At 49.0% G+C, this 20,361-nt stretch overlaps 1 protein-coding gene and 2 long non-coding RNA genes across 4 annotated transcripts in view; 1 reads left to right on the forward strand and 2 right to left on the reverse strand.

Annotated features, from left to right (window-relative positions):
- LOC119431257 (uncharacterized) overlaps positions 1-9,154 on the reverse strand; it is a 30,735-nt gene extending 21,581 nt beyond the window's left edge. The window contains exon 1 of the long non-coding RNA XR_005188032.2: positions 8,717-9,154. This is a non-coding gene — a long non-coding RNA (uncharacterized LOC119431257). The remainder of the gene's footprint in view (positions 1-8,716) is intronic.
- Positions 1-20,361, reverse strand: part of LOC119431251 (neuronal acetylcholine receptor subunit beta-3-like) — a 280,609-nt gene that overhangs the window by 73,053 nt on the left and 187,195 nt on the right. The window lies entirely within an intron of this gene.
- Positions 1-20,361, forward strand: part of LOC125940608 (uncharacterized) — a 236,830-nt gene that overhangs the window by 55,797 nt on the left and 160,672 nt on the right. The window lies entirely within an intron of this gene.

Below are 20,361 nucleotides of genomic sequence, written 5' to 3' on the forward strand. Positions count from 1 at the left end.
CTTTTAAATACTGCTGCAAAACTGACTTTTTGTTTTTGTAACTCCTACAGTTCCATTGCCATATCCTGAACCCGGTTTGCAGCGTGCCTCATTGCTTGCGCGACCATGGGAGGGAGACGGGAGGCTGGAGAGAAGCTGATCTTATATAATTTTGTGGTTGAGAAGTGGGCAAGGATTGTGGTGCTTCAGATGCACCAGATGGGATTCCATTACCTGGTGACTGGTTTGCGTCTAGGATGTCTAATCTACTCATGATTGCTGCTATTGCCTTAGCCATTTGGTTCATCATTTCGTCCCGTTTTTAATTTGCCTTTTGTATCTCTACTAGGGTCTTTTGAATATCGGCTAATGCTTTATCTACCGCCGTGTTATCTAGTTTATCACTTCTGGCTTGGGCCTTGCGTTTGAGTGGAGGGGGGTCATCCCCTTCGTCCATCTTATTGTCCGGGACTTCAGTTGGATCCTTCGGGCTCGCGTTTGGAGCGGAAGTTACCTGATTTAATTGGCTTTTTCCTTCCTTGAGACTCTTTATTTCATCGCTCATACGTGCTAGCATAATCCTCAACTGCGCGTTCTCGTGATTTAGTTCCTTTATCTCGTTATTAATGGCAGTGTCCCCACCAGCCCCCGGGCACTTGCCATCGACCACGTCTGCCCAGCTCACCGTGGTTGTCGTGCTTGCTGAAGTGGGTGGCCTAGTTCTGGACCTGGATTTGGATCCGGGTCGTGTCCCCGGTGTCCTGGAGCTCGACCGGGATAAGGATCTGGGGGTGGATGGAGGCCTTGTTCTCGATCTGGAGCGTCTTTCCCTGGCGTTTGGCCTTCCACGAGACTCTGCCCTGTCTTCTCTTGAGGTAGCATCTTCATGTTCTCGTTGTAGTTCTCGTTGCAGTCTTTGCCATTGTCTCTGTTTAACTATGAAGGGCTTCTTAAATTTGGCTTTGCACGTCTTATCTGCAGTTGGATGGTCCTCGCCGCATAACTGGCACTTAGGTTGGCACATATGGTCTTTGTCTGGGTTTGCTGTTCCACATCCAGCACATATCTTGTTAGGGTTGGGACATACATCTCCTCTATGTCGAAGTCTGTTGCATTGATTACAGAAATCCACTTGTTTCCGGTACAAGGAGCATCGGAGCAGCGCTGCCCTGTATCGGACGTACGTGGGCACTTTGTATCCTTCAAAGAGCACAATCACTGTGGTAGTATTACTGATTCTATTTGCTGCTATCGCCTTTGGGTTTTTGTCCGTAACCACCGCTGATGTGATGTCTCTTGGGCCCTCGTCGAGTGGGATTCTTCTGATGACTCCTTTGGCCGTCATGTCCGGCGCCGTCTCGTAAGCATTGGTTTCGTAAAACTTGTCTTGAATCTTGATACGTGCTACTTCCTGATATTTGTTGGCATGCTCTTGATCCGATGTACTGACGATTAGGATATTTTGATAATTGTTGGGACAGACGATATCCTCCTCCTTTCGTCTCGAGGAATGCTTGCCGCGTCTTGTACAGCCCCTGTTAGGTGAGGTGAACTATACCGTGTTCGGATATTTTGAGTGCTCCACGTGGTCTGATCACAATCTTGTAATCCCCTCTTGGCAAATGTGGCATCCTGCTTGCCTTGCGTATCTGCTCTAGCCTTCCTTTCCTGGGGTTATCGTTGCGCTTGTCAGGCCGCGTCGGCGACAAGGTACTCTCGCGATGTTGGGAGGTTTGCCGGTCTGATCTTCTGTACGTGACCTCCTTCCATCCATTGCTTATATCCATTTCTTCCTGGGTTATGCGTTGTTCCTCTGCGGTGACTTCCATTATTGAGAGCATGATCGGTAATTGTTGAGGAAGCCGGCTCTACGGCGCGTGACCTCGCGGCTCTCCCGCCACGAGGCCCGGCCAAGAAATTGTGTACACTACGCTGTCCATAATTATGCCGATCATGGGAACGATAAGTGAAAGAGTAAGGAGCAATACTAGGAAACAGTCAATAGAGAAAAATCAGTGGCTTATAGTTTTGAAGAAATCCTTATTATTGTTACGTGGAGCTTTTAATCAGCAATAGCTGGTTGGTGGTCGTCAAGCTACACAGCACAAAAACATAGGCCCCCAACAAGCTCGTGCGTTCAATCATTCCCTCATCATCGTCGTCTTCATCACTGAACCGTGATATAACCCCTCGACGAATGAAGTACCGTCCCGGTGCTTGATATGGTGGAGAAGGGGTATCACAGTTGCAAAGTTTGAGGCGGGAAACATGCGCAATGTCAATTAATGATGTGGCAGTCGATGACTTGGGTGTCAACGAAGATATTTCATAGGTAGCCGATGTTATTGGCGCAGGACTCCATAGGGCCCAACACAGCGTGACAGAAACTTCTCCCGAAGGACAAACACGGCGAGATGGGAGCCAGAGCAAGAGGAGAGAGCCCGGAGGAGAGTAGGCCATCTCTGTGTCGACTATCACAAGAACTTTTGTTCGGCCTGCGATTAAGAAAGCCGAAAGCGGGCTACCGTGCGTGCGATGGCGCACGGATGATGGAGTCATGAGCATATCAAGATGTTGACGCTGAATCACACGGAAGCATGGCGTCGAAGCGCAAGAGACGGTCACGGCCAAACAGAAGATAAAAGGGCGAGTTGCCGGCCATTTCGATGACAGGATGAATTGTAGGCGAAGCTGACAAAATGGCACAGCAGTGTCGCAATCACTGGGATTGTCGGAAATATACATGGAGAGCATGTCGGTCAGTGTACGGTTGAGGCGTTCGGCAAGGCCGTTTTAGTCTGGAGATGATACGAAGGAGCAAACTTGTGATGAGCAGCACACGAGCGGAGAAGGCAGTCAACCGCGCGAGACAAAATGCAGTGAGCACGGTCTGTGAGCAGCTTACGAGGCGCATCTTGCTAAAGGATGATGTCGTGGAGCAAGAAATCAGCGGCATCAGTCGCGCAGCTGGTCAGCAGTGTTCGAGTGATCGCGTACCGCGTGATCACTCGGTCGCTATGCATTATAATGCGTAGCGACCGCAATCAATTTGTTTCCCGGGGTCGGTGCGTTGAACGGGTCTAGAAAGTCCAGCCCCACGAGATAAAACGGCTCGGTAGGGACTTTAATTGGCTGAAGGTGGCAAGCCAGCCAGGGGGTGTCGTAGGGTTCTCCTGACGGTGGCACCGGTTGAAATTTGTAACATATCGGCGAACAGAACGACAAAGGTCTCGCCAGAAAAACCGTTGTCTTACGGGGGTCACAGGTTCTGGAGACGTCTATAAATATCCGGAGGTTGGGGCATCATGAAGTTCTGTGAGGACATCGCTGCGCAGATGATGTGGAATGACGAGAACTTCCGCCCCATCGGGGTGCATGTTGCGCCAGCACAAAGCGTTGTCAGGAAAGAAGAACATACTGGCTGAAGGGTCGGGATTGCAGGATCGAAGACGGTTAACGAAGGAGAGCAACGATGGATCACGGCGATGTTCGTAGGCCACATGAAGAAAGTCCGTGACGGCCAAGATGCAGGCGTCAGCTGCCCATTCGGTGGAGGTGGGTGGGTCAACTGCGTGGCGGTCTATAGCAGTTGGTATCCTTCTGCAACTTTCCAGATTTGTAGACTACAAAGAACGTGCACTCCTGTAGCAGTAACGCCCAACAGCCGAGCCTTTCCCTGGGATCTTTAAATGTTGACAGCTAGCAGAGCGCATGATAACCTGTAACACGTGTGAAAGGGCGGCCAAAAAGGTGCGGGTGGAATTCTGTGATAGCCCAGACGAGAGCTAGGCACACCCGCTTAGTAACCGAATAATTCTGTTGCGACGGAGAAAGAAGGCGGCTGGCGTACGCGATGACACAACTTGTGCCACTCTGTATTTGAGCGAGGATAGCACCAATGTCATGGACACTTGCATTGGTGCGAAGCTTTGTTCTTTCAGCTGCGTCAAAATGAGACACCACTGGTCTTGATGTGAGGGCAGATATTAACGCACCCCAAGAAGGGGCAACATTCTTTCTGAGGAGGTCAACAAGTGGCTGTGCAATGTCCGAGAAGTTGATGACAAAGCGCCCGAAATAACAGCAGAGCCCAGGAAAGCTGCGGACCTCTTGAGAAGAACGCGACACCCGGAACTCGTGGCCGTGGGCAGCAAAAACTTTGCCAAGGTCTAGTTGAATACCGGTAGCGTCGATAAGGTGGCCTAAAAGTTTGACCTTACGAAGGCCGAGAACGCACTTGGAAGAGTTGAGCTGGAGGCGAGCGCGGAGAGAAACATCAAGAATGTCAAGAATGGCCGACAGGTGGCTTTCAAACATGGATCGAGTTCATGACGTGCTCGAAAGTTTCAAGAGCATTAGACAACCCGAAAGGCATGACCTTAAATTGGTAGAGGCCGTCAGGGGTGATAAATGCGGTCTTCTCACGGTCGCGGTCATCGGCAGAACTTTGCCAGTATCCATACCGGAGGTAGAGCGATGAGAAATACTTCGCAACATGGAGAAAGTCGAGAGCATCATCAATTCTTGGAAGAGAATAAACCTCCTTCTTAGGGATCCGATTGAGGTGGCCGTAAACGATGCAAAATCGCGAGCTATTGTACTTCTTTACAACAAGCACGACAGGTGATGCCCAAAGGCTTGAGGAAGGCTCTATAACATTTTTTGGCAAGCATTTTCTCTACCTCGTTCTGTATGACTTGGCGTCCAGATTGAGAGACGCGGTAAGGGCGTCGGTGAAAAGAACTGGCGTCACCAGTGTCAATACGGTGGGTTACGACTAGTGCTCGTACAGAGGACGATCGTCGACGTCGAAGATATCGAGATAGGAGGCCAGAACAACAGGAAGGGGTTGGACTTGGGCAGGTCGGAGATCCGTAGATATCATTTTGTCAAAAAATTACTTAATCGGCGCGGTCATGGAAGGTAGGGCCACAGGCTTAGCGTCAGGGGCGAAAGCAAACATTGTGCACTCCTCCAAGGGAGAAAGTTCCGCGTGTGAGGTCCTTCGAGGAAGAACTTGGGGGGAAGTAGAGAAGCTGAGAACAGGAAGGAATGATATGTTGGTGTCCACAGCTGCAATGCTGTGCGGAAGAGTGAGGCTGCGGGTGAAGATTACATCAATAAACAGAGCTACTACATAGTCGTCATCATCAGGGAGTGACGGGAACGGCGACATAGGTACGTAGCTGACAGCTTGAGGTGGAAGCCGAAGAAATTCAATGTAACGTAGGCGAGGTTGTTTCGTAGAGGCGACATCAAGGCGCAAAGGCAGTTTGAGCTGTAGAACACCAGTAGAGCAATCGATGAAGGCTGAGTGAGTGTTCAACATGTCGATGCCAAGCACGACATCGTGTGGGTAATCCTTGAAGACGACGAAGAGAACTGAAACCTGGTGGCCGACAACAGTAACGCGGGCAGTGCACATACCAAGAATGGTTGTTCGACTTCTGTCAGCTACACGAACGGTAGGGGACACGGCCGGCGTAACGACATTTTTAGTCGGCAGCTGAGCGCAGCACTCATTACAGTCATATGAGCCCAAGTGTCAATAAGAGCGGTAACGGTCAGGCCATCACCAAAAATGTCGCAGTTTCGTCCGAAAGGCGAAGCATCAATTGCGATAGCAAATTAGTAGAGAGCTATACGGAGTAGGGATAGTAGTTTTAGCGGCTGAATAAACTTTCACACATTTGTCTACCAACTGAATTAATTAACAAGCATGGTGTCAGCGCGCACAAGCAAACATGAATAGATCACACTCGATGACCGGACGCAATCACTGTCAAAACGCTGGCGTGAGCAATCGCAGCCGCAGCAGCGAGTGAAGGTTCGCGCGGTCTATCGCTTCAACGGAAACTGAGCGGCGAAAGCACAGCGCATACAAAGGTAAGAGCCGTGGGGAGGTAGCTTTCAAGATACGGTGCGCGCGACAGCCCTCAGCGGCACCAAGTACATCTACGTAGGTTGCTGGCAGAGTAGAAGCACGCGCCCCCTCCCTTCCGCGCTGCCTTCCCGCTTTCCTCCTTCCACCTGGGAGATTGAGTCGCCAGTTCCCCTTGCGCCCGGTCGCAAAATACGCATTTGGTGCCGCAGCTAAACGTCGACTCCCTTCCCTCCCTTCCATCCGCCCATGGTCCTTCGCACGACGGCAGACGTCGCGCTTGTTCCCGCCATGCGTTCGCTCTCCGCGACGCGCGCTTTTACTCGCACTTACAGCGTATACAGCGCGCGGCGACGATTTTATCGCCGTTGAACTTTATACGGAACCTCATGGTGACGACGACGACGACGACGGCAGAAATCCGCTTGGAGTGTCCATATAATTGCTGTCGCAATAAAACACCAAACAAGTTGCGTCTGGAATTAACGGTCGGCAGGGGTGTTTCGGTTTGGGTCTTCAATACAGCTTCACCGTAGGAAGCTGGAGTGCCTTGTTTCCCGAGAGGTGTCCGGAGTAAGCTGGGGACGGAGAACGGCGCCGTTGTGGTGAGGGCGCCTGACGACCCTGAGGTGACGGCGAGCTACTTGACCAGTCTCCCTGACTGGCGACTTCGGTGTACAGTGGGTCTGAGTGTGGAGACGAACGGCGAGGAGGTCCAAAGGCGGTCATCACGGAAGCTTGGTCGGGAATACTATCGGTTGCGACAGTGGCAGGAAATGTGGCTTACGCGCGAGCAAGAGAAGGAGATTGGTCAATTGTCTGGCGTGCGCGTTCAGAAGGATTTCTGCAACGTGCTGGGAAACGAGGAACCGAAGCAGCAGCAGCAACAACTGAGGTGTAGTGGTGTGGATTGTTTCGACAAGTAGGACACATGGGGTGATGGGTGTGACTAGAAGTACCTGGAGGCAGAACGCGTATAGTGGCAACCACTTGATGCACGACGGCTTGAATAAGAGATATGGTTGCAAGCCATGGCCTCTAGTTCTCGGCGGACAATCCTTGTCAGATTGTCAGAAGTCGAGAGCGGCTGTGGCGTCACCGGATCGTCGCATGAGGAAGTCGCAGCGGTATTAAGAAGCTGGTCAAAGCGCTGAGTAATCCGTCTGCTTTTAGCCTTCTCGAATCACCGACATTCAGTGATGATGGACTCAACCGTGTAGAAGTTCTTGCATAGAAGCAAGTGAACGGCATCGCCAGCGATGCGTTCTAACGCATGCCCGAACTTGTTCGCCTCGGGCATGTCTTGGTCAACTTTGCTGCACAGGGATAATGCGACTTCAAAGTATACGCGACGTAGGATTCCGCGGCCGACTGAGCTCGTGACGGGAGTTCTTGTCTCGCTGCCAGCTTTCGTGCAACTGATCGGACAAACAACTCGCGTAGCCTCTGCTTGCAGGCGTCCCAACTTCACAGTTCTTCGTGCGTGGTAAACGAGACGCGTTCTGTGACTCTTAGATGAAATATTATGTTCGCAAGCATCATCGTCTCATCCCACCTGTTGTGGTCGAGCCAATCTCACATGCGAGCCAATCTCACACGTCATTGGTGTCCGTGCCGCCGAATGTTCCGGGGTCGCGGGGATGCGAAAGGATGACCGTTGACGGAACTGCTGCGGACTGTGTACACTATGCACTGTCTTCGGGCACCAGCGTGCACACACGATGGCCCGAGGTCACTGAAACCGGGCACTGCAAGAGACGCCAGAAGACCCAAGTCCTGACACACTACAAACTTACTACGATATACTGCAGCACTACCGCCTTTCGAGAAGAACGATGCCGCCACCCCACCCATTCCTCACCAGAGCTGAAGCCACGACCGGGAGGCCACTCTAGACCAACACCTATCCTCACCTCACGCTCCTTCACGCGATGTACCCCACCTTTTATCAGCCCCTTTGTCATTTCTGTACAGAACGAGCTACCCTCTACCACACCACATGGGCTTGCCAAAATATCCCCAATAACTCCCCAAATCGAAACGCAACGCACGAGCAGTGGGAGATGGTGCTGACCAGCTCGGCACTGGAGGATCAGCGAAAGCTTATCGCCAGAGCCGAAAGTGCTGCCACCGCCGCTGGGGCCCTGGACTGAAGGCTCCACCCACCACGGAGATCGACGCTTCTCCGTGCCTCATCAAAATAAAGTTTTGTCTCTCTCTCTCTCTCTCTCTCGATCATCATCACGGGACAAACGTGGGGTCTGCCATGGAGAACCAGGACCGGGTTGTAATTAGCGTACCCCGCACCTTCCACCAAAAGATGTTACGAGGAGTATTTAATCGGCAGTAGCTGGTTGGTACTCGTCAAGAGAGAGAGAAAGCTACACAACACAATAACATAGGCTTGCTTGCTCGCTAGCCTCCGAGAATGGTTTATACATACTATGGCGGATTGGCCTAGAATCTGATGATTTCATAAAAACAATATCCGAGTCTCAAAAGAATCATTATTGAGAAATTTTGAATGGCTATTACGGCACCATTTCGAAAAATTTCGACCTCTGGGTGGTTTAGGGGCCCTTTAAGAATTTAGCAACGAAATCGTCCCGATTCAATTACATACCCCAGAACAGCTTCCACCCAGCTGGAGAGTTTATTTATTTAATTATTTTCGCTTGTTTATTTTTTTATCCTATTACCGCCAGGTTCGTGGCCAAACCCCCACAGTGCGTTTGTGCCATTAAATAGGGCATCATCATCATCATTATCGTCTATGTCGCGCCAGAGAATGGGTAGTTACAGAGAGGAAACATTATGTACCACTTAGTAGCTGGAAGCAATGACAACAGTACTTACCTCACCATGACTGTGAGCGCAAGCATGAGGACGAATGCAGCTTTCACAGCCGACATCGTAATGCTGGTTGCTGCACAAGTTCTCTCGGGTAGATCTGCGGTAAGACTGCGGTAAGATTTCAGCGTATTTAAACACGGACTGTGACTCAGGAATTGCAAAACATCGACCCACGCATCTCATTACTTTCTTTCAGCCACAGAATTTCGAAAAAGAAAACATATCGGTTTCTGTGACAGTTAAAGAGGGGTATACATGTAAAATATGAATAATAATGTACTTTGCAAGCAATATCTGCGCAGTGACACTTGGAAAATAAGCAGCTGGTAGAAGATAACACAGTGCGAAAGTCGGTAAACAAGGAAATGCAAGTGTGCTTGAGTAATCATACATTGTAGCTGCATCACGATCTCAGCAATGAAACATTCTTCAGTTTTTCTAACAAATAAGAGAATTAGGTTTTGAACGCTTCGTCTTTCCCAGTCAAAAAAGCATAACGGAAAATTTCCGTTGGTCTTATTTTCGTCCTGTCGTTGGACTTCCTGTAGTCTGACGTCTGTAGCCTGACGTCTTGAGTTCGTAATTATTTTGAAACAAAACGATGACAGAGAGCCCTTTAAGGCAATACTAAAAATGCTCAAACATGTAAGAAAAAAATTAAGGCAGTTTCACGCTTGTGAAATCTGATGAAACAGCGGAGCTCTCGAGCGTGGGTGTATAGCGTATAGTGGGTATGACGCTCGCCTTCAGACTTTGAGTACCCGGGTTCAAATGCCGCTTCTCTCGATCTGTTTCTTTCTCCCTCTCTTTCTGTTTCTTGCTTTTTCTCTCGCTCTCATTTTCTCTTTTTCTCGCCCATAGGAAGTTGTGTTACAATCGTCGGTAAAACGCAAGCATATGGTTCCCATAAATGCATGTTCTGCAAGCGTGGGTGTATAGCCTAGTGGTTATGACGCTCGCCTTCGGGCCATGGGTACCCGGGTTCGAGTCATACCTCTCCAATAAAGTGTATTTTATTTATCTGTATCTTTCTCTCGCTCTCTCTCTACACCTCCTCTCCTCATCTCAGACTCTCTCCACTGCGCTCGAAACTGCGAACACCATCGCTCCGTAGGGATGAACCTTGACCTTAAACAGCTCCGCCGTTAAAATGATGAAGTCCTTACAGTCCGGGATTCGAATGTACTACTTAGCATTCATGAAACCAGTATCATCATATGCGGTTACACATACTTTTGGTGTATCAACAATAGGAAGTTGTGTCGACGCTTGTGCTTAGATTACGCACATCGTTAGGGGAGGCGCGTCTTCATAGCGCAACTTCAACTGACGCCTCTTTGGAACAGAAAAAGTGCTGTTATTATCAAAAAGCACTGTGGGAAGTGCTGGAACATTGATCTTACATTAAGATATCTTTTTTCAGATAAACGAGAAATTGACAACGGCGACCACCGCTGGGAGGCGGCCCTGAAAAGTTCGGCACTGGAAGACCAGCTCTGTGCCGTCCGGCAAGCCGAAGATGCCGCCCGAGTCTAAGGACTTCGAGCCGATACCTAAGTCCACTAAAACCAAACTGCCGGCTCTTTCAATAAAGTTAATTTCTTCTTCTTGATTAAACACTTCATGCATGACGCCTTCACTTTAGGTGCAATAAATGAAATGATGCCATCCACTCATTCGAATATTTCGAAATCACCCACATGATCCTGAAACCATGTTTCGGCAAGCGCAATGATTAGCACAGGCGATGTATAAATCGCGGGTCGCTAGAAACCAGATTTATTAATAACGCTTCTAGTGTTGGAATGATAATGATCAAACCTTATTGTGCGAGGACGGCTCACTGGCCTAAAGAGTAGAAGAACAGGGGATAGGGAAGTGGACAAGATGGCCAGCTGTCGAGAGGTGCTCCACAATGCAGCAAACGGGGGATTCCAGACACCCTAGCAAACGCTTATAGGGTGTCATAAAAGAGCGCGTAATCAAAGCGCGCGCCGCGTGGCACGCAAGCCCGCGAAAGAACGCGCCGGCCCCGCGGCCACTTCAACAGAGGGGGAGAGCGCATATGCCTCAACAGCCGATGCCAACAACGGAATCTAGAAGCATCTGCAAGTCACGCGAAGGCGCCGGTAACCAGAGAGAGAGAGAGCGCGCGCGCGCCGAGACACCTTCTCACCCGGCGAGTCGGAGGAGAGAGGAGGAGGAAAAACTTTATTCAAAATTTCAGACAGTAGATCTGAAGGCCTTTGGCCACTAGGTGGCCTCGGTTGAGGCGACCTGCAGAGCCCAGGTCGTGAGATTTTCTTGGATTGTCTTGTCTTCTGACCTCAAGAGAGCCTCCCAGGCTTCTTCCGAGGGAGCTGGCAGTAGTTTTTTCGGAGGGAGCTTGGCAGAGCATCCCCATAAGATATGATTTTGAGTGGCCAGCTGGTTCTGACCGCAATTTATAGAGGGAGAGATTACTACAGCCCGAGCGCGTGCCAACAGGGTGAGTCCCCCTCCCCCCCCACCCTCGACGACGCTCCGACGGTGGCGGTCGAAGATGCGAGAATTGAGTGGAAGATTCCCAGGCTTTGGCCATGCTACGGGATCACCACTCCAATGGGAAGGTTCGAGAACGCCTGTGGAAGCTATAAATACACCGTGAGGGAATCAGAAGAGGGATCAGACCGCTTCGGTGAAGAGATGTAACGTGGAGACTGACCTTCTGCCGAAGAAGGGGATTCCCCGGCAAGCTAGTCGACGAGTTCATCGAGCGTCTGCATTTCCGGAAGAAGTCACTTCGTCGAGATTTGCCTCGAGCTACGCCGAGATCGTCCGGCTCAAGACCAGCACGGGTGAATACGATTGGACACTTAGTGTTCCTATTCATTCTGTACTTTATGTGTTGGACTGTTAGTGCTTGTCGTTAATTATTTTCCTGTGTTTTTGTGAATACCCCTCTGAATTGTATTGTGATGTGTCTAGCCTAAGTGTGCACGTGTGTGTGTAACTGCCTTGTGTGAAGAATATATTTTGTTCTGTTTTGACAACTCTGCGCTCTGACTCGGTCTTTGGACAGCAACCAGCGTTCGCTGGCGCACCAGAGGGCCCATTACTAATTGTCCTTGCTTTCGTGGGATTATTTTCGGAAGCTGATAAGTCGGCTTTGGAATTTGGTCCGGCGTCTGCGCCTCGTTCACAGGGTCTGTGATATAGGGCGTTCGGCCAAACGTTGCTTATCTTCGCCGCTCTTCGTCGTTGGCTACCTAGGCACAGCGCTTTCGCTGGAGGTCCTCAAACTTCAGGAAGCCCCACAACCGGTGTCCAATTTTTGAAACTATTTTTGCGCAAAATGTCACAGGCCTACGCGGTACACGGAGCACAGTCGCAGCGTAAGCTAGTGGAGCGGCTCAAGAGTAGCTTCCAATTTCGGCACCACGTACAACAGGGTCTTCACGGCAAAGTCTCTTCGCCTCATTTTGACGAGAACGATCTGAACTGTCCGCCCGGCGTCGACGGCGAGCTGTGGCTTCTAATGCTCTCTGCACAGCATTCTGATGAGCCCGATCAAGCGTGGTTGTAGCCGCGCACGTAGCTCTACGATTCGCTTCTTCAGCAGCGATTCGTACCTTGCGAGGAGACGCCATAACGTGTACCGAAGAGGTACCCAGAATACGTGGCGCACATCTCACATCCCTTGACCCGTGGCACCGTACGTTGTTGTTGTTGTTGATGATGATGATCATGATTGTTTATTGGAATCTTCAAAACGCGCTGGTGACAAATAGTCACCTAGCCTGCTTGAGTGAACCAGGTCTAGTTACATGCAGCATGCAGTTGCTATATGCAACTTACATGTCGAGCACACTGTGTTTGCAGGCACCTTAACTAGATAGCGCCACCATACTGGCGGAGCCTCGGGCAGCTCGGAATCGCGTTGATTGAGCACCTCGTCTGCGCCTGCGCACGCTGATTTTGCAGGTGCCTTACCTAGATGGCACCACCATACTGGTGGAGGCTCGGGTCGTCTGCGTTTGCACGCCTTGCTAGGGCGCGTTTATAGGGCATTTTTCCAGTGCCGGATAGTAAGCGCTTGCGTGGCTCATTGGTAAAGAATCCGACTCCCGCGCAGCTGGCCTGCGTTCGATCCCGGCGGCGACCGGGTACTTTTTTTTTTCTCGCATTTCCGGCGATAGCGGTTACGGTCACCAGCGGCGGCGGCGGACACCATCGCAAATTGGAATGTGCCCATAACAGCTTACGCTGTAAAAAGCTAGCCTATTGGCAACTGACCTCGGACACTGAAACGTCAAATAAGCTGCATTTGATTAAGCCGCATTTGGGGACTTGGCATCCAATAAAAAAATGTCACAGTTTCGCCCTAAGGGCGAAGCAATGAATGCGATAGCAACACAGCAATGTCATACGAAGTAAGGTGAGCGGCTTTGGTAGCAATATGAATTGTAGTAAACATGAGCTGATTAAGTAAGCAGGTGTGCTGCGGCGTAAGTAGACCGACATGAAGAGAGACTCGATGACCACGAGAAGGCGCGTGTGAAACGGTGGTGTTGATGAGAAGCGCTTCCCGTGGGCAGCGCGTGCGAAGGGACACACCTGTAGCGCTGCACTGCCGATCCGGGCAGCATTGCGTGTGTAGCGTGCGTTGAAAAATGTGGCCCGACTATTACGAACTGAATGAACAAGCGTGGTGTGAGCGCGCACAAACACGAAGAGATCACACTGAATGACAGCAGACAACGACTGTCAAAACGCTGGCAGCAAGCATACGCCGCAGCGGGCGAAGGTACGTGCGGTCTATCGCTTCAACGGAAACTGAGCGGCGAATGCACTTAAAGGTCAGAGCCATGTGGAGATAAGAGACGGTGCGAGCGAGCGACGAGCGCGGTTGTTGGCAGAGAAGTGCGCCCCCCCCCCCCCCCCCCCCTTGCTCCCTCCGGCGCTGGCTTCCTGCTTCCTTGCTTGCGCGTGGGAGATTGAGTGCGTTCGCTCTCCGTGATAGCGCGCGTCTCCGCACGCTTCCTCTCTGGCATACGGCGCGCGGCGAAGATTTTATCTATAGGGAACCTCACGGCGACGGCGACGGCGACGGCGACGGCGACGACGACGCCGACGGCAGAAATCCGGTTCAAGTGTCCATATAATTGCTATCGCAATAAAAAATACAGCGAAATGATCGAGTGTATTTTTTGTCGATGTCGAATAGGCCACACATATGACACGTTCTCACCTGTTGATGGTTTCCGTGATCATTGTGAAAATGAGGTCGTTGAGAAGCGCACGTAATACGCGGCTACCACCTAGCTGTCCGTGTAGACGTTGATATGCGTCGTATGGTCCGGTGGTTGCGTAGACACATCGCACACTGTAATCAATTTCCACATATTTGCACACCTTCCGTTATAGGCCTGTCTCATAAAACGAGAGCTAGTACGTCAGGTACACGCGTATCAAAACCTTATCAATGGAAACAACGTCGGGTTCCACAAAAGTAATCATCTAACCGAGTTATGTAACTAACATTTAATTCACAGTGCTGGAAGTCCCTTAGAGGCTGAGATGAACTATCCTCCAAACTTTACTCGCCTTTCTCGCACTTTGCGCTCACTTGTTCTATATATAGCATGACATAGCTGGGTGAAATAAAATAAAAATGTTTATTAAAAATAAATAATAGCCACAGTCATGGTGCTCCCGGCGCGGTGCGCGGATTATGTTGATTGCCTCCTTCCAGGAAGTGGGGCCTTCTTTACGGTGCGGCGGTCTTCACATTCCCAACAAAATTCTTTTCTTTGCTCAGGTCTCTCCTCAAATCCACGCATTAATCTTTTCTTCTGTCTCCATACGGCGGAGGTGATTCACTTGCTTGCGGTCTTCGATGCATGCAGACTTGTGCGCCGTGAAAGCTGCCGGCGTCGCAAAGTGCATATTAGTTACACAACGAATAATGTAATGAGTACCGCGGAAAATTTCACAACGAGCAATTAAGATGCATTGTGGTGTTAACTCCTTGTAGCGAATTTTCTTTATCCACGCAATATAAAAATGCGCACGTTTTTTAGGTGTATGTGATGACGCATTAAAACCGACTTAGCGTGGATCGTGGTCACCTTTATAAATGTGGCCACGACCGCGCTAGGACGACAGTCTAATGCGTCCTCTCAGACACCTAAAAACGTATGCATAATAGAATGTATTAGCTACTGCTTTCGAAGAGTGATTCGTCGACTGAGCTTGGAGTGCAGCTGTGCAGCTGTGTAACGTGCAGCTGTGTAAGCTACCTACAGATGCATGCTAGAATGTGCAGCTGTGTAAGCTACCTAGAGATGCATGCTACAATGTCGCAGACACAGAAAAAATTGTCATATTTGACTTAGTGCTCCTGTTTCAAAACACCATGGCGTGTCTTGATCATCGAACTCTCAAAATTTCCGAGATAGCAGCACCAGCACTGTCTTATTCCGCACAGTTTGAGTGAACGAAAACAGAAAGAACATTGAAACAGAAAAATTGGAAACAAAAATAATTGCGGAGACTCAGCAGCGAGGATTGAATGACTGCGCTGAGTAGCTTCACTGCAATATACCCCTTCACATGAACTAGCAACCTTATTTATTTAGTGAAAGGATTTTATTTATCCCAGTGAAAGGATTTTACATGAGGGGGTTGGCTATTACAGATGTGTTAAATGTTATATAATTTCTCGATCGCTGCCTTGAAGCCGGTGCTACTGGAGTGGAGCACAGAGTCACCGGGAAGGCCATTCCGTTCTTGTGATGCCTTTAAAAAAAAGTGGAGTTTCGCCCGAAAGGCAAAGCATCGATTGCAATAGAAAATTAGTAGACACCCATACGAAGCAGGGAAGAAGTTTCGGCGTGTTGGTAGGTCATTGTAATTTTAACTGAAATTCATAGCGCTAAAACGACACAAGGACGAGGAAGAACACGGGACGAGCGCTAAAGCGCTTAGCGCTCGTCCCGTGTTTTTCCTCGTCCTTGTGTCGTTTTAGCGCTATAAATTTCAGTTAAAATTACGATGACCCATACGAAGTAAGGATAATAACTTTATCGGCCGTATAAACTCGTAAACACAGGCATACTGACTACATTAACAAGCATGGTGTCACGCGAGCACAAGCAAATAAAAACATATCTCATACAAAGACCGCGGAAACTCGCTGTAAAAGCGCTGGAGTGAGCAAGCGCGGTTGCAGCAAGCGAGCGAATTGGCCTCCGTGTTACCTCTCGCATCAACGCGAACTAAGCCGCCAAAATATAGCGTACGGCGGACTCTGTTCCCCGTCGCAGATGGCTTTCAAGATACAGCGGCCCGGGCGGCCGCGCGCACACGCCCGGACCGCGCGGTGTAGAAGGGGCTCGCCCCGCTCCCTCCCCCTCCCCCCCCCCCCCCCCCCGGAGCCTTGCACGCGACGGAAGACAGCGCGCTTCCTCTGCGCTTTCCTCCCTTGCGTGCGTGAGATTGAGCCGCGATCGCCGGCTCACCCTCGCACGCTTTCACTCGCAAATTCAGCGTACGGCGCGCAGCGACGATATTATCGCCCTTGGACTTTCTACGGAACCTCACGACGACGGCGACGGTAGAAATGTGCCTTGATTGTTCATATAATTGTTATCGCAATAAAACGAAGAAAGGTGCTCAGTGGTTCGACCAGATGGCGGGTACACAGCTTTGTCGTGATTGGTGCGCTCTCAATGACGATGGGCTGGGTTGATGGCAGGAGCACTGGGTGACGCGTGATAAAGCTTGAAGAATAGGCACAGATGGGCTATGCTGGGGCGCGATGAAAGGCTTTCAAGGTTAGCACAAGATTTTGGTTCGGTGACGCTTGATATGAGTAATCTGAGAAAAGGAATCAGGCTCCAAGGTTCTGAACATATTCTAGCGTTTCGTTAAGGTTACACTGGTAAGAGTCCCAGACAGCGCATGCATAGTTTCGGTCTGATTATTGTCTGATAGGCGAGAAGTCGGACGGAAGCACTAGATAAGGGTTACGACGTGACAACCAAGAACGCGGTTAGCTTCATTAGACACGTGCATTATGTGAAGGGAGCATGTTAATCTGACGACAAATTAACACCTAGGTGCTCATATGTACTTACACACGAAATTTCGGAGTTGTAAATAAGATAATTCTGCGTGAGTAACATTGCCGGCGATGAAAAGAAAGTATAATCCTTATTTCTTGGCGTTTAATGACTTGACCCACTTGTTACACCAGATTTCGATTCGATAAAGGTGACTCTGAAGTGAGTGAATATCAGACATGTTCTTAATTGGACGATAAAGCGCGCAGTCGTCTGCGAAGAAGCTGATGTTCGAAGAAATTTATGTACCGGGTGTTCAGCGAACACTTTAAAAAATTCTTAAAGGTTGCCCGTGGCACATAGCACAATTCTAGTTCATGAGCTGGTCTACTCGAAGAGCCGGACATTACTTGCAGAAAAAATTGAAAGCAATGATCGGCTTATTAACAAAAATGTACTAATTAAGTTTTCAACTAATGACCTTATGGCCCATATTGCAGTTTACAAATTGTAGCCGTGGAGTTCGCAAGGAGGATCCACTTGGAACGAATTCTCAGGGTCGCACCAGTTTCGAAATATTAATTCCCGAACTTTCCGGAGAAATGCATTGGTGTTCGAGTTTATTTTGTGCTTCAATGCATGAAACAACGTTTTGTTAAGAAATTTTTCGATAATGTATTTAAATTTTTTGTGCAAGCTATGTCCGCCTATTCGAGAAAACCAGCTCCTGAACGAGATTGTGCTATCTGATACAGGCAACCTTTACAAATTTTGGGTCGCTGAAACATCTCGTATATTAGGAATAATAATTGGCCAAGGACCGTGCCCTCAGGCACGCCTGATATGTGATATAGCTAAGTGAACGATTGCACAGGCAAAGATAAAGAATGGTCTTCACTTGAAGGCCAATGTGCACTGCACAGTAACCATTGCGACTTTGTGCACTTGCAAGCTGAGCAAATTCATGCTAGGTGGCTGGTTCAGGCGTTATCGGTAAAATGGTGAAACTTGTAATTCTCAGGTTAGTTAGATGTACGCGTTAGGGACAACTCCAATAAGTACGTACACCTCCAGAACGGTACATACCGGGGTGATTATCAAGGGCGCGGAAAGCAACAAGAAAATTCGCCAGAAACCTCGACGTGATGATTGGGGAAGTCAATGAATCAATATGACTTTCATGAGTAGGCCAATTTTTATCAGCTTACTGACAATGAGTGAGGGAAATAACTTTATTGGAGGTCCGGCGAGGACGCGAACTCGTCGTGCACCCGGCTAGTCCCACGCGTCCCTCTTCAATTACTGACGTCACAATTGCTGTGCCTCAATAGAGCGTCTCAGGGCCCTTAATTTTCCTAATCTACGATTTCACAGCTAACTTTTCTGCAAAGCAAGCTAATTTTTGTTCACCACTGCGTTACTAACGCGCAAATTATACTATTGATAACCAAATTTTCGCTAAAAATGACCCTGACAATATTAACGGTTGCTCTAACATATTGTTAATATCTCCTAATCTATACAGATGCAAAATACTCTCGCTCCCGCATAAGCGTGTCAGTACCATACTTTTTTCACTCTTTGTTGCTAAGCAATACCCTCATCGCTCAAGGCCGCCGTGCTTCGCTTAACTAGCCACCCAAACACAGTGGGGCGAGCACATATTTACGCTCAACATTATTTCCGCCCCACATTTTTGTATGCACTGTTCGCGACTAGTATTACATCTTCTGAGATATCGCTCTTGTGGCGCAAGCATCAATAGAATATAACACATAAAATTGGAGAACTGCACAATTAAGGCTTATCTGTAACGCTATGTTGCTGAAAAGTGTTCATCTACTGTCAGTCGGCGGTTGGCATTGAAGCGGCACCATGCGCTATGCACTTTATAGGCTTAGCGGCACCGTCCAACGAGATGGCAGCGACAGTGTGCAACGCTATTGTGAGGTTGCGCCGCCGTCGGCCGTCTTGCTGACGGTCGCCATGCCGTTGCGGGAGGCTTGATACTAGTATGCTTTTCCCAGCGGCAAACATTTCATAACAGAGTTCGCGTTCGCTTCGCTGAGGGCAATAATTTCTCCCATGAAATATGAGACGACACGAGTGAGCACAATTGGAGGTTCCGTGGAGCTCGATTTTTCGTTACTTACAACCACACAAGGATTATATAGAGACCGAAAATAACAGCGCATAAGCCAGATGTATCTCAAAGGTCTTACTTGACTCGGCACGCGAATACAAAGACGTCAAAACGTGATGTATCGCGCAGAAACAAGTCCTTGCGGTAGCGTCTGGTCGACTTAGCTGGATGTGTGAAAACTTGCAGCTGTCTTGAATTCAATTACGTGCCCCTATACACAATCTCCTGCCATGTGCTGCAAGGTCTGGCACTTGCACGAAGTAAAAGATGTTTGATTCCGTTTACTTACTTCGAAAGCATGCCGTTGTTCCACACTTATTGAATTTTAAGCCATCCTTACAAAGTTCTGAAAGTCTTTAGAAGTAAATAATGCTGTGCAGCGGCTGCAGCCCTGCACAGTCAGATAGAGTGAAGAGCGGGAGGAATGAAGAATAAAGAAGGAAGATTGGAGAAGTAACAGAATAAAATTCTCCATTCTGGAGCCGTGTTTGTATTGATCTGACCTGTGGTTTCGTAGTGATCGTTCAATATACCAGGATTCTTTCTAGAAGTAGGAGTACGCTAACATGTGAACCAAACGGGGAAGGGAACAAAAGATGAAAACCGCGCGGGGTCTTTAAGAACGCAATGTGGTGAAAATTATTGGTTCACTTCGAATATGGCGTCTCTGATAGCAAGATTGTGGATTTTGGACGTTAACCACAAAATTGTTACGTAAAAATGGCGATAAATGCGTTTCAGTTCGGAAATTATTCGTCTGTGAATAAATAACACCCGCGCTAAGCAGTGGTAAACATGGAGAGAGAAATCTGCCCTCTAATGTGTTTTCTCATGTTGGAGCTTCTGTTGCTCGCGATAGTGCCTCCAGTAGAAGCCGCATGTACGCGTTTACATTACTGAGGGGCGATCACCACCTTTAGGACGACCTTCCGAGCCGAGAACGAGGAAGCATTTTAATTTTAAAAGATGTCGTTATCGTAAATCTAAACGCGAGCACAGAAACAAAACTGAGCGGATCACATGCTACGCGTAACTGCGTGGAAGTAGAACGTGCAATCGTCCTTCAGTGGCTTCCCGAGCATTATAGTGCGTTCAACAATGGGAAACAATACTAACTTTGTCTTTAACGGATCAATACTCTCGATTTGTGGATTTGAATCGGACATGTTAGTACTTAATGAGCAATTTTCTACTTGATGATTTTGTCTCTGTCAATATATTTAGGTAGGGTCTAGGTGCTTAGCAACTAACTCTTGAATTAAGTTTGGGTTTCCTGTAGGAACCGGCGTCTCTACGAAAAGGGTTCTACGCCTATAGATCACGTTCGTCCAAGACACCAAATTTACGGGCGTTTGTTGGAACACCCGCAACAATAGAGGGGATCCTCAGGGGGTATCACGAGGAGTCTTTAGCTCGAGCCCAACTCCGATGCCGCTTATTCAAATACATGTCAAACGCAT

Source organism: Dermacentor silvarum, chromosome 10, assembly GCF_013339745.2.
Source record: "Dermacentor silvarum isolate Dsil-2018 chromosome 10, BIME_Dsil_1.4, whole genome shotgun sequence".
NCBI classification, from domain to species: Eukaryota; Metazoa; Arthropoda; class Arachnida; order Ixodida; family Ixodidae; genus Dermacentor; species Dermacentor silvarum.